This window comes from Elephantulus edwardii, unplaced genomic scaffold (genome assembly GCF_000299155.1).
Source record: "Elephantulus edwardii isolate Elephantulus edwardi_28Jun2011 unplaced genomic scaffold, EleEdw1.0 scaffold00310, whole genome shotgun sequence".
NCBI lineage: Eukaryota > Metazoa > Chordata > Mammalia > Macroscelidea > Macroscelididae > Elephantulus > Elephantulus edwardii.
Genome location: NW_006400060.1, coordinates 1,296,762 through 1,309,743, shown reverse-complemented (window position 1 = coordinate 1,309,743; position 12,982 = coordinate 1,296,762). Strand labels below are relative to the sequence as shown.

Here is a 12,982-nt window from a genome sequence, read left to right as displayed (position 1 = left end):
GTTGTCTTGATTTGCATCTCTCTCAGGGCTAGGGATTTTGAAAATTTCTTCATGTGCTTGTTGGCCATCTGAATGTCTTCCTTGGTGAAGTGTCTGTTCATATCCTGTGCCCATTTTTCAATTGGATTATTCACCTCTATCTTGTTGTGGTGCTCAAGTATTTTATAAATTCTAGATGTAAGTCCCTTATCTGTGACAGTCTGGTTTTTGATAGATACACAACTCCTAGTCACTAGACCAATAATTACTGTGGCTAGAAGAGAGTTTTGATGTCCTAGTGGACAAGAAGTTGGGTTGCTAATCCACAGGTGGCACCTCTATGGTGATTCAAATCCACTAGTGGCTCAGTGGAATAAAGATGAATAATCTCCTCCCCTGTGGTTTACAGCCTCTAAAAACCCACTGAGTGGGCATTTATCGTTCTATTTCATTCTAATGTTAGAGAGTTTTGAGTTTGAGAGGTAATTAGATTAATTTACATGATAATACCTTTAAGTCAAACAAGTATCAATTTATTGTCCCCATTACTCATAAATGTAAAATTTGGTCTGTGTTTTGAAGCCTTCAGGATTCTGAATGTGTGTAATAGTCAATTTTGTTTTGCTGTGTTACATTATTTTTTTAAAAAAAATTAAAATGCAGGGTTGTATTCTCTCTCCATACCTATTCAATCTGTATGCTGGCCAAATGTTTTGGGAAGCTGGACTCTATGAAGAAGAATGTGGCATCAGGATCACAGGAAGATTCATTAATAGCCTGTGTTATTCAGATGACACAACCTTGCTTGTTGAAACTGAGGAGCAATTGAAGCATTTGCTACAGAAGATGAATGAACACAGCCTTCAGTATGGATTGCATCTCAACGTCATGAAAACAATGCTTCTTACCACTGTACCATGATGATAGATGGTACCAGCAGTCAGAAGCTCAAGAGACGTATTGCATTGGGAGAGTCTGCAGTCAAGGACTTCTCCAAATTATTGAGAAGCAATGATGTCAGTTTTAGGACTAGTGCACGTCTTTTCAATCACTTGCTATATGTCTGAGAGCTGGACAATGAGGATTACAGAAGAATTGATGTCTTTGAGCTGTGGTGTTGGAGAAGAGTACTGATCATCTCATAGACTGCCAAAAGAACAGTCAAATAATTATTTTGGAGAAAGTGCAGCCAGAATGCTCCTTGGAGGCAAAGATGATAAAGCCTTGTTTCACATATTTTGGGCATAGTGCTAGGAGAGGCTATTCCTTGGAGAGGAACATAATGTTCGTAAAGGTAAAGAGATGATGAAAAAAAAAAAAAGGAAGACCCTCAGCCAAGTGGATTGACACAGTGACTTCTGCAGTGGGCTTGAGAGTGCCAGGAAGTGTGAGATGACACAGGACAGGACAGGGTTCAGATCTGTTACTCACAGGGTCACTATGGGTTGTACTCCACTTGACAGCATCTAACAATAACAATTTTTTTTCAACCCTTCGTGCACATTTCTTCATACGCTTATCTTCATACCTTTTCAATCTATATGTAGAACAGATTTATCCAGGAGGATGGGCTCTATGAGGAGAAATGTGGCATCAGGATTGGAGGAAGATTCATCAACAGTCTGAATTATGCAGATGAAACAACCCTGCTGCTGAAATGGAGGAGGATCTGAAGCGCTTGCTGCAGCAAGTGAAGGACTGCAGCCATCAATATGGATTGAAGCTCAACATCAAGAAAACAAAGATTCTCACCACTGGACTTATTGGCAGCATCAGTATGGTTGGTGAAGAGATTGAGATTGTTGACAGGTTCCATTTGCTTGGCTCTACAATAAACACTCTTGGTACCAGCAGCCAGGAAATTAAAGATGAATTGCATTGGGAAAGTCTGCTGTCAGAGACCTTTCTAAAGTACTGAAGAGCAATGATGTCAGTCTGGAGACTAAAGTGCATCTGATATATACGCTATGGTCTTTTCAATTATTTGCTATGCGTCAGAAAGCTGGACAATGACTAGGGATGATAGAAGGAGAAATTGATGCCTTTGAGCTGTGGTGCTGGAGTCCTGAATATGGACTGCTAGGAGAACAAACAAGTTCATTCTGGAGAGAGTGAAGCCAGGCTGCTCCTTGGGGGCAAAGATTCTGAAGTTTCATCTGACATACTTTGGACATGCTGCAAGGTGGAATCAGTCCTTGGAGAGGGACATCATGCTTGGGAGGGTAGAGGAACAGCGCAAGAGAGGAAAACCTTCAATGAGATGGTTTGATTCAGTGACTAGGGTAATGGGGGTAGGTATATCAGAAACAATAAGATTGGCACAGGATAGAGCAGGGTTTAAGACTTTTGTACATAGGGTCACTATGAGTCGCAGGTGACTCAAAGGCACGAAATAACAACATCAACAGTAATAATAAAATGTCTCACACATTCCCTGACACACAGTACAAACTAGTTGCCTTTGAATCAATTCTGACTCACGGAGACCCTATGTATAACAAAGTGGAACTATGCTCTATAGGACTTTCAAGATTGTAACCATTTGGAAGCAGATTTTCTCACCTTTCTTCTGAAGTGCCTCTGGGTGGATTAAAACCACCAACTTTTCAGTACTAGCTAAGTGCTTAACTGTTTGTCTCATCCATAGACTCTTTGGCACATAGTAAGCCTGGATTAAATGGGGGTTATTCTTAATAATCAGATATTTGTTGGATGAATAAATGGATATTTTGGCCTGCTTTTCTTTCTCACCCTTATAGAGGTGAACTAGTATAAACAACATGATCTGATGGGAATTTGTTCCCTATAATATTTGAGCACTTAATTTCTGACAAAGCCAGTTGAACTGTGCCCCTTCCCTGCTGGGTTGGGTGTTTGCCAGAAATTATGCTGTAGTCAAATATTAAAATTTGTAGTAAAAACTTTGAAGAAAGTTTGAAAGAAAATGAAGCATAGAAAATAGATAAGGAAGGCCATCCCTCTCATTTTGTCCCCTACATAATATTAGCTGCTAATATATTTCATTTGTCAAGTCCATTTTTACTATTGTGAGAAGTGCTAATGTAAGACATATTTTCTGAAAATTACTGTGACGAGGTGTCATGAATTAAGGGATTTGGTATAGAAATGCTAGAGTTCCTTTCTGAGTAGAATAACTCAAGATTGTAAGTTGTCCAGAACATCTACTGGCTTGCCCTTTATAATTCCTAAGAGGAGACTTATTTCTAGGGTGCTTATTTTTTTTAATTAAACAAAGAGGGGGGTAGAGGGCTGGGCGGGGACAGAAGTGCAGCAATGAATGAATGGAAATCCAAAATCTCTGTAAATGTTCATTAAAATTATTTTTTAAAAATTAAATATACTATTAATGTAGTATGGGGTCCTGGGATGGATCATGGAACAGAAAAAGAACATTCCATGAAAAGCTAGTGAAATCAGAATAAAGTCTGTAGTAAATTATATTGTACCAATGTTAAGTTTTAAATGTTGATAATTGTGCTCTAATTATATAAGTTGTTAACATTAGGGGAAGTGAGATAAATCATTCATAGGAACACTTTTATATTTACAATTCTTCTGTAAATCTGAAAGTATTTAAAAATACAAAGGTAAGAAAAAGCAAACATAATCCTTTAAAAGCTGAACATACTAAACATATATGCTAAACAAATCAAACAGTCTGATTAATCTTGGAAAATCAGGTTGTAGGCAAGTGTTGAGGCTAGACCTCCAAGGGGAGTATAGTACTAACTCATATGCATTGCCCAGTAGTAGAGTGACAAGGGGAGGTTGTATGTATTAATTCCTTTTTTAAAATTTTTTATTATTTTTGTGTGCGTGTACCGTCAAATCAGATCTGACTGGTACAGGAGGAGATTGTCCCTCCTTACCCGGCAGAGCATCTGGTGGATTCGAACCATTCGTCTCTGGGATTGTAGTTGTAGCTCCTTGCCACTAGGCCACCAGAGCTCCCCGTATTAATTCCTTTTTAAATAATAAACTTTTTGTCAAATATATGGCTCTGTGTGTGTATGTGTGTATATATATGTTTTCCCAAAATGTCTAACCCAGTTTCAATCTCTCTCTCTCCCCCTCTCTCTCTCAATCTCTCCCCCCCTTCCACCCCAATTCAAACCACAAAAGCATAATTAAAAAGAGATCAAAATAAAAAAAAAACTTGTAAAACTCTTATCTAGGAGTTGTTTGGCCTGTTAGGTGTTTGAAATAATTTTTCATTGTATTGCTAAATCTGAAATGGTATTTGTTTTTGAGCAAGTGTCTTGAATATCAATGAGAAGGGAGAAGAGGAATGATCTAGCCTTTTAAAAACAGCAGCCCCCTGATCATTTATTTCTTCCTTGTTTTCCAAAATAAAATTATCTTTAGAATTAACGTCTATGTCAGTTAAAAGGCAGGTAATTCTGTAACTTAGTGTGATCAGAATGACAGTGAAAAACAAACATAAAAGGATTATTAACACAAAAGGACAAATACTATATGGTGCCACTGTTGTAGAATGAGGCTGACATCAGGGTATGGGTAAGACTGAGAAAAACTGGATAAATTACGTTTACTGCATTGAAGCTGATGAGGGAGAGAATAGTTTAAAAGTAAGATATTTTAGGGAATTATGATCATTATTATCATAAGAGTCTGGAATGAGGGTTGCAGAGAGGTGTATACTCGGGGTAGGGGTGTGCAGGGGGATTGTATACCAATGAAGGAGTTTTTCTTTTGCTTTTCAAGGAGAAGAGCGAACTGGGGGTGGGGGTGGGGTGGGCAGGGAGAAAAGTACAACAATGAATGAATGGAAATCCAAAATCTCTGTAGATGTTCATTGAAATTAATTTAAAAAAAGCAAAAAAGGATTATTAAAAACTTGTGTTAGGAAAATGAAATCTAAAAGAACTATGTCACTCTTCTTTCTCTTATGTTATTTAAAAATACACTCCTACAAATATATTCTCCCATGTTGTTGTTGTTGTGTGCCATCTAGTTGAGCCAACCTCATCGTCTCCAACAGACCTAATCCCATTTCTTCAGTCATTGAGTAATCTATCTCATCCTGGGTCTTCTTCTCCTGCGCTGTCCCTCTATCTTTTCAAGCATGATGCCACTCTCCAAGGACTGGTCCTTCTTGGCCACGTGCCCAAAGTATATGAGATGAAGTTTCAAAATCCTTGCCTCTAGGGAGCAGCTTGGTTTCACCCTCTCTAGGACAGATCATGGTATGTTCAAAACTTCTCTAGCATCAAAACTCAAATCCTTCTATCATCCTTAGTTAATGTCCAGTTCTCTGAGGCATAGTAAGTAATTGCAAAGACCATGGTCTGTATCAGGCACACCTTTGTCTTCAGACTGACATCATTGCTCTTCAGTACTCTAGAGAGATCTCTGAACCCAGACTTTCCCAATGCAATTCATCTTTTGATTTCTTGATTGCTGGTTCCAAGAATGTTGTGTTGACTGTGGAGCCAACCAAGCTGTAATTAACCTGTGTGTCTACTGTCTATCATCACTTATTATTACCTACCTCTCACTGATCAACATAGTTCAGTTCTGAAGACTAGGTCATTATGCAAAAATTGGCATTATGGGAAATGGAGGATGACTCAATCTTTACATAACTTCTATTCCATTGAAAATTATGGCCTAGTCAAGTTAACACAAAACCTTAAGCACCACTGCCAGCATCATTCTCACTTCACACCTCATCATTCCTTATTGCCACATGTATATAAAAATTTGCATAATAGTCAGAACATTTTTTGTATTGTCATAAATGCAGAATGTCAGATAATAAGAGTCTAAAGTAAGTAATAGATATTTCACATTTTGGCTTCCACTTACGTAGGTTAATATAATTGTCATCTTTAATGGCAGGGTGGCATTTCATTGTAAAAGAAACTTGATAGTTCTTAGAACTGTGCTTATTTTTTTGTAAAAGACCTACTGTCTCTTAGCACCAGAGTTCTATTTTAGTTCTTGGAAGTAACGACTAGCATGAGCGAGGGCTTGGGTGAGATGCTTGAGTCATCATAGCACAACACACTTTGAGCACTTGTTGACATTGCTCTTCCCTCTACCCAACAGCAGAGCTTCTCCAGGCTCCCTGCACATGAGCCAGGTGCCTAACCAGCACATGGGGAAAAAGGATAAGCCCAGTAACTCTCACAACCCTGAACTGATAATATCAACATGCTAACAGCAGGCTTCCCAGTTCTTTCTCTTCTGCCAGAAATTGAAATAAGAACAAAAGCAATAGAAGTGGGAACTGAAGGATTAAGGGTACAGATCAGGAGGGCCACAGCTACAAATCTTTTAGGTGCACCTGGGAAAATGAAGTAGCATAAGAAGATGATTCCAAATCTTGGGAAATTGGACAACAGCTCTCATTCTCTATACCCTTTCCTGTCAGATATCTGATTTTTTAAAAATACTGCTTTATTTAAAGTTCATATGCATTGTTTTTCACACTGGATCTTTTCAAGTTCTTTCATCTCCCCTGCCACCCATCAAACTGTTTGTCCCTATGATTAACACGCCCCCTTGCTCATCCTCATTCCTATGCTCCTCCCTTCCCCCCTTGGGTCCTCATACTCATTCTACAATAATGGTCTTATACAGTATTTGTCCTTGTGGGACTGAGTTAGTTCACTCAGCACAATGCTCTTCAGTCTCTCCAAAATTATGTAGTAATTTACAAAATCATTGCTCCTGTGTGCTGCATAGTATTCCCTAGTGTGAATGTATCATAATTTCTCAATCCATTGGATTGTGTTTGGACATTTGGGCTGTTTCCATGTTCTTGCTATGTTGAATAACGCTTCTATGAACATGATGCACAAGTCTCCATTTGTGCCTCAGTTCTCATTTTCTTGGGGTATATTCCAAGCAGTGGAATAGCTGGGTCATATGGAATTTCTATGTTCAGCTTTTTTTAGGAAATGTCAAGCTGCCTTATCAGAGTGGTTGTACCACTTTACAATACCACCAAAAGTATATAAGAGTGACTATCCTGGCACATCCTCTCCAACATTTATTACTTGCTGTCCTGTTAAACTTTGCCACTGCTATTGGAGTGATATAGTATCTCATTGTGGTTTTGATTTGCATCTTTCTTATTGCCAGTGATTTTGAGTATTTCTTCATGTGTCTGTTGGCCCTCCGAATATCTTCCTCTGTGAAAATTCTTTCTATGTCTTTTGCCCCTTTTAAATTATGTTATCAGTCTTTTTCTTGTGGAGGTCCTGTAGGATTTGGTAAACTTTTGTTATGAGACCCTTGAGTGGTATTACCAAATGTTTTTCCCTAGTCAGTAGATTTTCTTTTCACTCTCTTGGAAAATGTTTTTGATGCGCACAGAGATGTAATCTTTTGAAGGTCCCATTCATCAATTTTATCCTCTCCAGACTGTGCATTTCTGGCTGTATTCTCCAGACTCTTTATATCACAGACTAGGCTGTCTAAGCTTGATTCCAGTTTGCCTCTGATGGGATTTATGGTTTGGGGCTTTCCTCTCAGGTCTCTGATTCAGCTTGTGTTGATTTTTGTGTATGGTTTGAAATGTGGATCCTGTTTCAGCTTTTTGCAGTTAACAGTCCAGCTTTGCCAGCACCATTTGTTCAAGAGGTTGTCATTTCCCCATTTGATAGCTTGACTTCCTTGTTGAATATCAGTTGGGTCTATTTCTGTGTTCACAGTTCTGTTTCTTTGGTCTGTGTCCCTGTCATTTTACAAATAACATGCTGTTTATACTGCTGTATAGTAGGTTTTGAGGTCAGGGAGTACTATTTCTCCCACTTCATTTATGTTTTTCAGAAGGAGCTCTGGTGGCCTGGTGGTAAGATGCTTTGCTGCAATCCCAAAGGGACACAGTTTGAGGCCACCAGCTGCTCCACAGGAAAAAGATGGACAGTCTCCTCCCATGTGCTTAACTGACTCTGAATACCCACTGGAGGGTCATCTGTGGGTCGATTCTTATTCTACAATACACAGCAACAACCTCAACAATAAAGGGTTTGTCCTCAGAAAAGAGCAAGGATATACTACATGGTTCAAAATTGGAAAGAAGTGCTTCAGGGAGGTGTCCTGTCTCCTTATCTTTTCAATCTGTATGCAGAACAGTTCATTTGGGAGGCTGGGCTTTATAAGGAGGAATTCCTTCATCAGTATTTGAGGAAGACTCATCAACAACCTGCAATATGCAGATGACACAACCTTACTTTCCAAAGCTGAGGATGACCTGAAGTGTTTGCTGCAGAAGGTCAAGGATTGTAGTCTTCAATATGGATTGGGTTAGGTTAGGAGCTGAGTGATTCAACTTTTCCATCACCTCAGGACTCCTTCTAAGCTTTACTTCAATTATTTATATGGCCACTGTTGTACAGATCATAGATTAGCTATCATCCCTGCTGAGAGGGCACAGGCATCCTTAGGGAAAAAAAAACATACAAGTGAAAAGTGGAAACTGAAGTTCAGGAGTTGTAAACTATTCCAAATCTGTACAGGAACTATTATACCTATTTCTATTGAGCTCAACAGTTAAGAAACTCAGACTTATTTTCCCAGACAAAATAGACATGTATCCAGTGCCATGTAGGACTTGTTGAATGATGGCCCAACATAATATGCTTAAAGTGTATTTGGCAAACTGGACTCCAAAAGGCTGAAGGAGTGAGGTCAAGATATTGAACATGGAGAATCCCTAAGGCAGTCACTTTCCTAAAAATATTCTTGGTTATGGGCTGCCACAATGAAATGTAGATTTGTTAGGACTCTCATAAAGACTTTAGGAGATTATAGTTATTATTGGTCCCCTAGATCATTTATTATCATTTTACTTTAGACTCAAACCTATCTCTCTTTGAATGGATCTCTGCAAAAAAAGGGGACTTCAAGGTGGTTGCTGTTGTTAGGTGCCATTGAGTTGATTAAAACTCATAGCGATTCCATGTGACAGAGTAGAACTGTGCCATAGAGTTTTCTAATTGTCTTCCCTTATGGGGAGGTGTTTTGGTGGTATGTGTGGTAACGTGTTATACTACTGAAAGGTTAGTGGTTCAAATATACTAGCTCCTCTGAAGGAGAAAGATGGGCAATCTCCTTTCATCAAGGTTTACAGCCTCAGAAAACTGCTGAGTTGAATTCACAACTGGACAGCAGTGGGGATGGAGTAATCCTATGGGAGCATATCATCCAGTCTTTTCTTCCTCAGAGAGGCTGGTGGATTTGAACTTAACAACTTTCAGTTAGCAGGCAATCCCTTAACCACTGTGCTACTAGGGCTTCTAGAAGTGGATATAGATATCTAATGGTCTATCTAAGCTTCTATATATGATGCTTTAAAAGGTGGAGGGTCAGTGAAAGAGAGGAAGACCCTTGATGAGATGGATTGAGTTATAGTGACTGTAACAGTGGGGTCAAGTGTGTCAGAGATGGTGAGGTTGGCTCAGGGTATGGCAAGGTTTATAGTCATTGTTCATAGGGTCACCATGAACACCATGTATTTAGTGAACTCAAAGGCACCTCAAAACAGCATAAATCAGGGTACATTGTTGTTGTTAGGTGTCATCAAGTTGGAATTAACTTATAGTTGACCCTCCAGTGGTTTTTCCAAGGTTGTAATTTGCACAGGAGTAGACTACATATCTTTCTTTCATGGAGCAGGTGGCAGATTTGAACCTTGTGCCTTTGAGTTGACAGTGCAACTTCTTACCATTAGACTATCAGAGTTTCCTTAAGTAAGTATATATTGATTGTTGTTTCAGATTCCTGCAGGGCACAGTTTGTTCTTAACTCCTAATCTAAAGGTTAGCAGTTGGAGCCCATCCAGTGAGACTGTAGAAGAAAAACCCAGCTGGAAATCTGCTTCTATTAAGATTTCAGCTAAGGAATTCCTATGAGATAGTTTAACCATGAGTTAGAACTGACTTTATGGCAACTTTTTTTTTTTAAAAAAAAGTACGGCTGTATCAAATGAGTATTCTTTAAGTAATTTTCTGATTGTTATATTTATTTATAAAAAGTTTTGTTGACACCTGAGAACAAAGGGAAGTACATCACTATATTGAAACTCAGTTTTGCTAGAATTGTCTCAACCTAAATTCTCCATGCTGCCTACTTTTGTACGCAGCACCCCCATTATCCTCCTTTATGTATTTTTTTCTTTCCTACTCTGCTTGCAAATGCACACAACATTAAGAGAAATGTGAAAAAATCCATTTTTTAAAAGAACTGCCATTTATTGAATTGCCTATTTCTTTCTGAGAAAACTCTTTAGTAGAGATGTTTGCTGCATCCTTTGACAAATGATTGGCAGCAGGATGCTCCATTACTAAACATCAGGCAAATTAGAGGAAAGTGGGTGGGCCTAGAATGGCCAGAGAAGATCCAGGGTATGTGTGTGGGTTTTTTGGACAGGGGAGAGTGCTGGTTTGGACAAACATGGATTCTGGATTTGAGGACCAGTTGTGCTAGTAATCAGTTCTATACTCTTGGGTGAGTCACTTAACCTCTCTCTACCTCAAGTTCCTCATCTGTATAACAACAAGTTAAACGAGAAACCCTAGTGTATTTTTACCTCTATTACTAATATGCAAGAGAGTCAAGTAGACGCCCATAAAGAATTTCTTGGAAGAGTAAGCTCCAGGTCTACCTCTCTTATACAGATAAGACTAAGGCCATATGCAGTGCATAAGAACAAGATAGGTGGCCTTCTTGTCAAACTCTCCTGATGGGGTTGTAAAACGTTGCTCTGTGCAACTTTTCTACTTCTCGGAAATGATTATAGCTTAATTGATTTATGCTGCCTGGTGAAACAATGTAAGGTAGGGTCCAAAGAATCTATTATTTGATTACGTTTGAAACCCACTTCTGCCACTTTCTAGTAGAAGCCCTGCTCTCTAAAGTTCCGTTTCTGCCTCTATAGGATAGTGATAATATAACTCTTCATTGGCTTTTGAGGTCAAAAGGCAAAAATGTAGAAAGCATTTCAGCCTAAAACCTGGCAAATTGGAAATGCTTCATCAAGCTCGTCTGCTCCTACTGCTGGTGTGGTTATTGATGTCAACAAATTCTCCTTGCACAAATATAGTTAAGTTTCAGCATTCTCCTTGGATAAAGTTTTCTTTTCCAGGGTTGAATGTGAAAAAGTCTAAACTTTCTGGCTTATAGTAACTTTAAATTCAGATAGATTTGGATGCTATTTCTGCTCTATTTTTTATAAGCTATGGGATCTATTGTTGTCATTATTATACTTGTTATGTCCTGTTGAGTCTGAAACAACTCATAGCTGATCCTTTGGTGGGTTTTCAGAGGCAGTAAATTGTATGAAGGGAGATTGCTAATCTTCTTCCCATGGAGCAGCTAGTGGGGTTGAACTATGTGCCTTTTGGTTAGCAGTGCAACTCATTTCCACTAAGCTACCAGAGCTCCATATGGGACCCCAAGGCAAAATATGTGACTTCTCTGTTCCTTTTTTTCCTCATCTTAAAATGTAATCAGAGATGGTGCCTACCCCATGGATTGGTGTGAGCAGGGTAAGAGATGTGAAGAACTTGACATTATGTCTTTAAGAAAGAAAATGAAAAGGAAAAAAAAAAACCAAACCCCACCAAAATCCAAAATCAAACTAACCCTTGTTACTGTTGAGTCAGAATCAACTCATAGATGACCTTTCAGCAGGTTTTCAGAGGCTATAAATCACAGGAGGAATTTGTCCATTTTTCTCCCACAGAGATGCTGGTGGATTCAAACCACCTGCTTTTGGGTTGGCAGTAGAACTCCATATGCACCAGACCATCAGACCTGTAGCCTACTCTTTACCATCTAGACCACTAGGGATTCCACTATTAGTTGGTCAGAAAGAAGGGACTGAGTAAATGGTGGCTATGGTACTAATATTGATCCCCAAGTAGGACAAATGGTTTGAGCTTGACTGCTACTCTAAAGGTTAATAATTAGGAACTCATTGAGTGGCACAGCAGAAGAAATGTATACCAGCTGATAAAACCCTATGAAATAATTATTCTCTGTAACACATGGAACCAATTTCATGACAAAAGTTGTGGGATTTTTCTCTCATTTGTTTGATAGTAATAGTAGCAGAAATAGTAAATACTACTACTTCCCCTATCACTCTTGGGATGAAGGTTTGAACTCATCCAAGCTCTGTATCTTTTGTATATCTAACCAAAGTGTTAGGCAAGGAAGCAATTTCTGTTCTTGCAGGGATAGCAAATGATTTGATGCTATACTTCAAAGGCAGTGACTGAAGATTTAAGAGGAGATTGCTTTTGGAAAGCTGATCGAAAATGATCGAGGAAAGCACAAGTCTCAGCTAAAAAGTTCTATTTATTTTTGCAACTCCCTTTCTACCTAAGAACCTCAGGAATAAAAAAGTAACTCTAAATAGCTTATATTTCTAAAGCTCAGTTTCAGCTGATCATGCAAGATGTATAGCTCTGGGTCCAAAGATTTAAAATCTTTGTTCTTATTTAAGACTGTCTTCATTCTCAAGTGGATGCCAGTTGCTCTTTCTTATTCTCTAATGTTCCTGCTTTTTGGGTTTCTGAGTAGGTATAGGGTTAATTTGATGGCTAGATTGTAGACACACAAAGAAAATAGAGGTCTTAGGGCTGCAGTAGCAGAATAGGTGGAGTTTCAGAGAGGAATGCAAAAAGGTATTATCAAGGAGAAAACAAAAAGCTGAGTAGTGAAGATGGTTGTAAAGTTGAGCCCATATGCTGAGTAAGGGATATGTGATGTGGGGTTTTTTTTACTAAAATTTTCTCTTTAGTAATTTCACCAAGTTGTGCCAAGATATCTGGAGAGCAACAAGTTTGCCAATTGACTGGAAGAGATCGATATTTGTTCCCATCCCAAAGAAGGGTGACCCAACTGATTGTGGAAACTACAGAACAATATCATTGATTTCACATGCAAGCAAGATTCTACTGAAGATTATCCAAAAGCGACAAGAACAGTACATCAACAGAGAACT

At 38.8% G+C, this 12,982-nt stretch overlaps 1 pseudogene; it reads left to right on the top strand.

Moving 5' to 3' along the window:
- Positions 1–5,982: 5,982 nt before the first annotated feature.
- LOC102856164 overlaps positions 5,983–12,982 on the top strand; it is a 19,358-nt pseudogene continuing 12,358 nt past the window's right edge.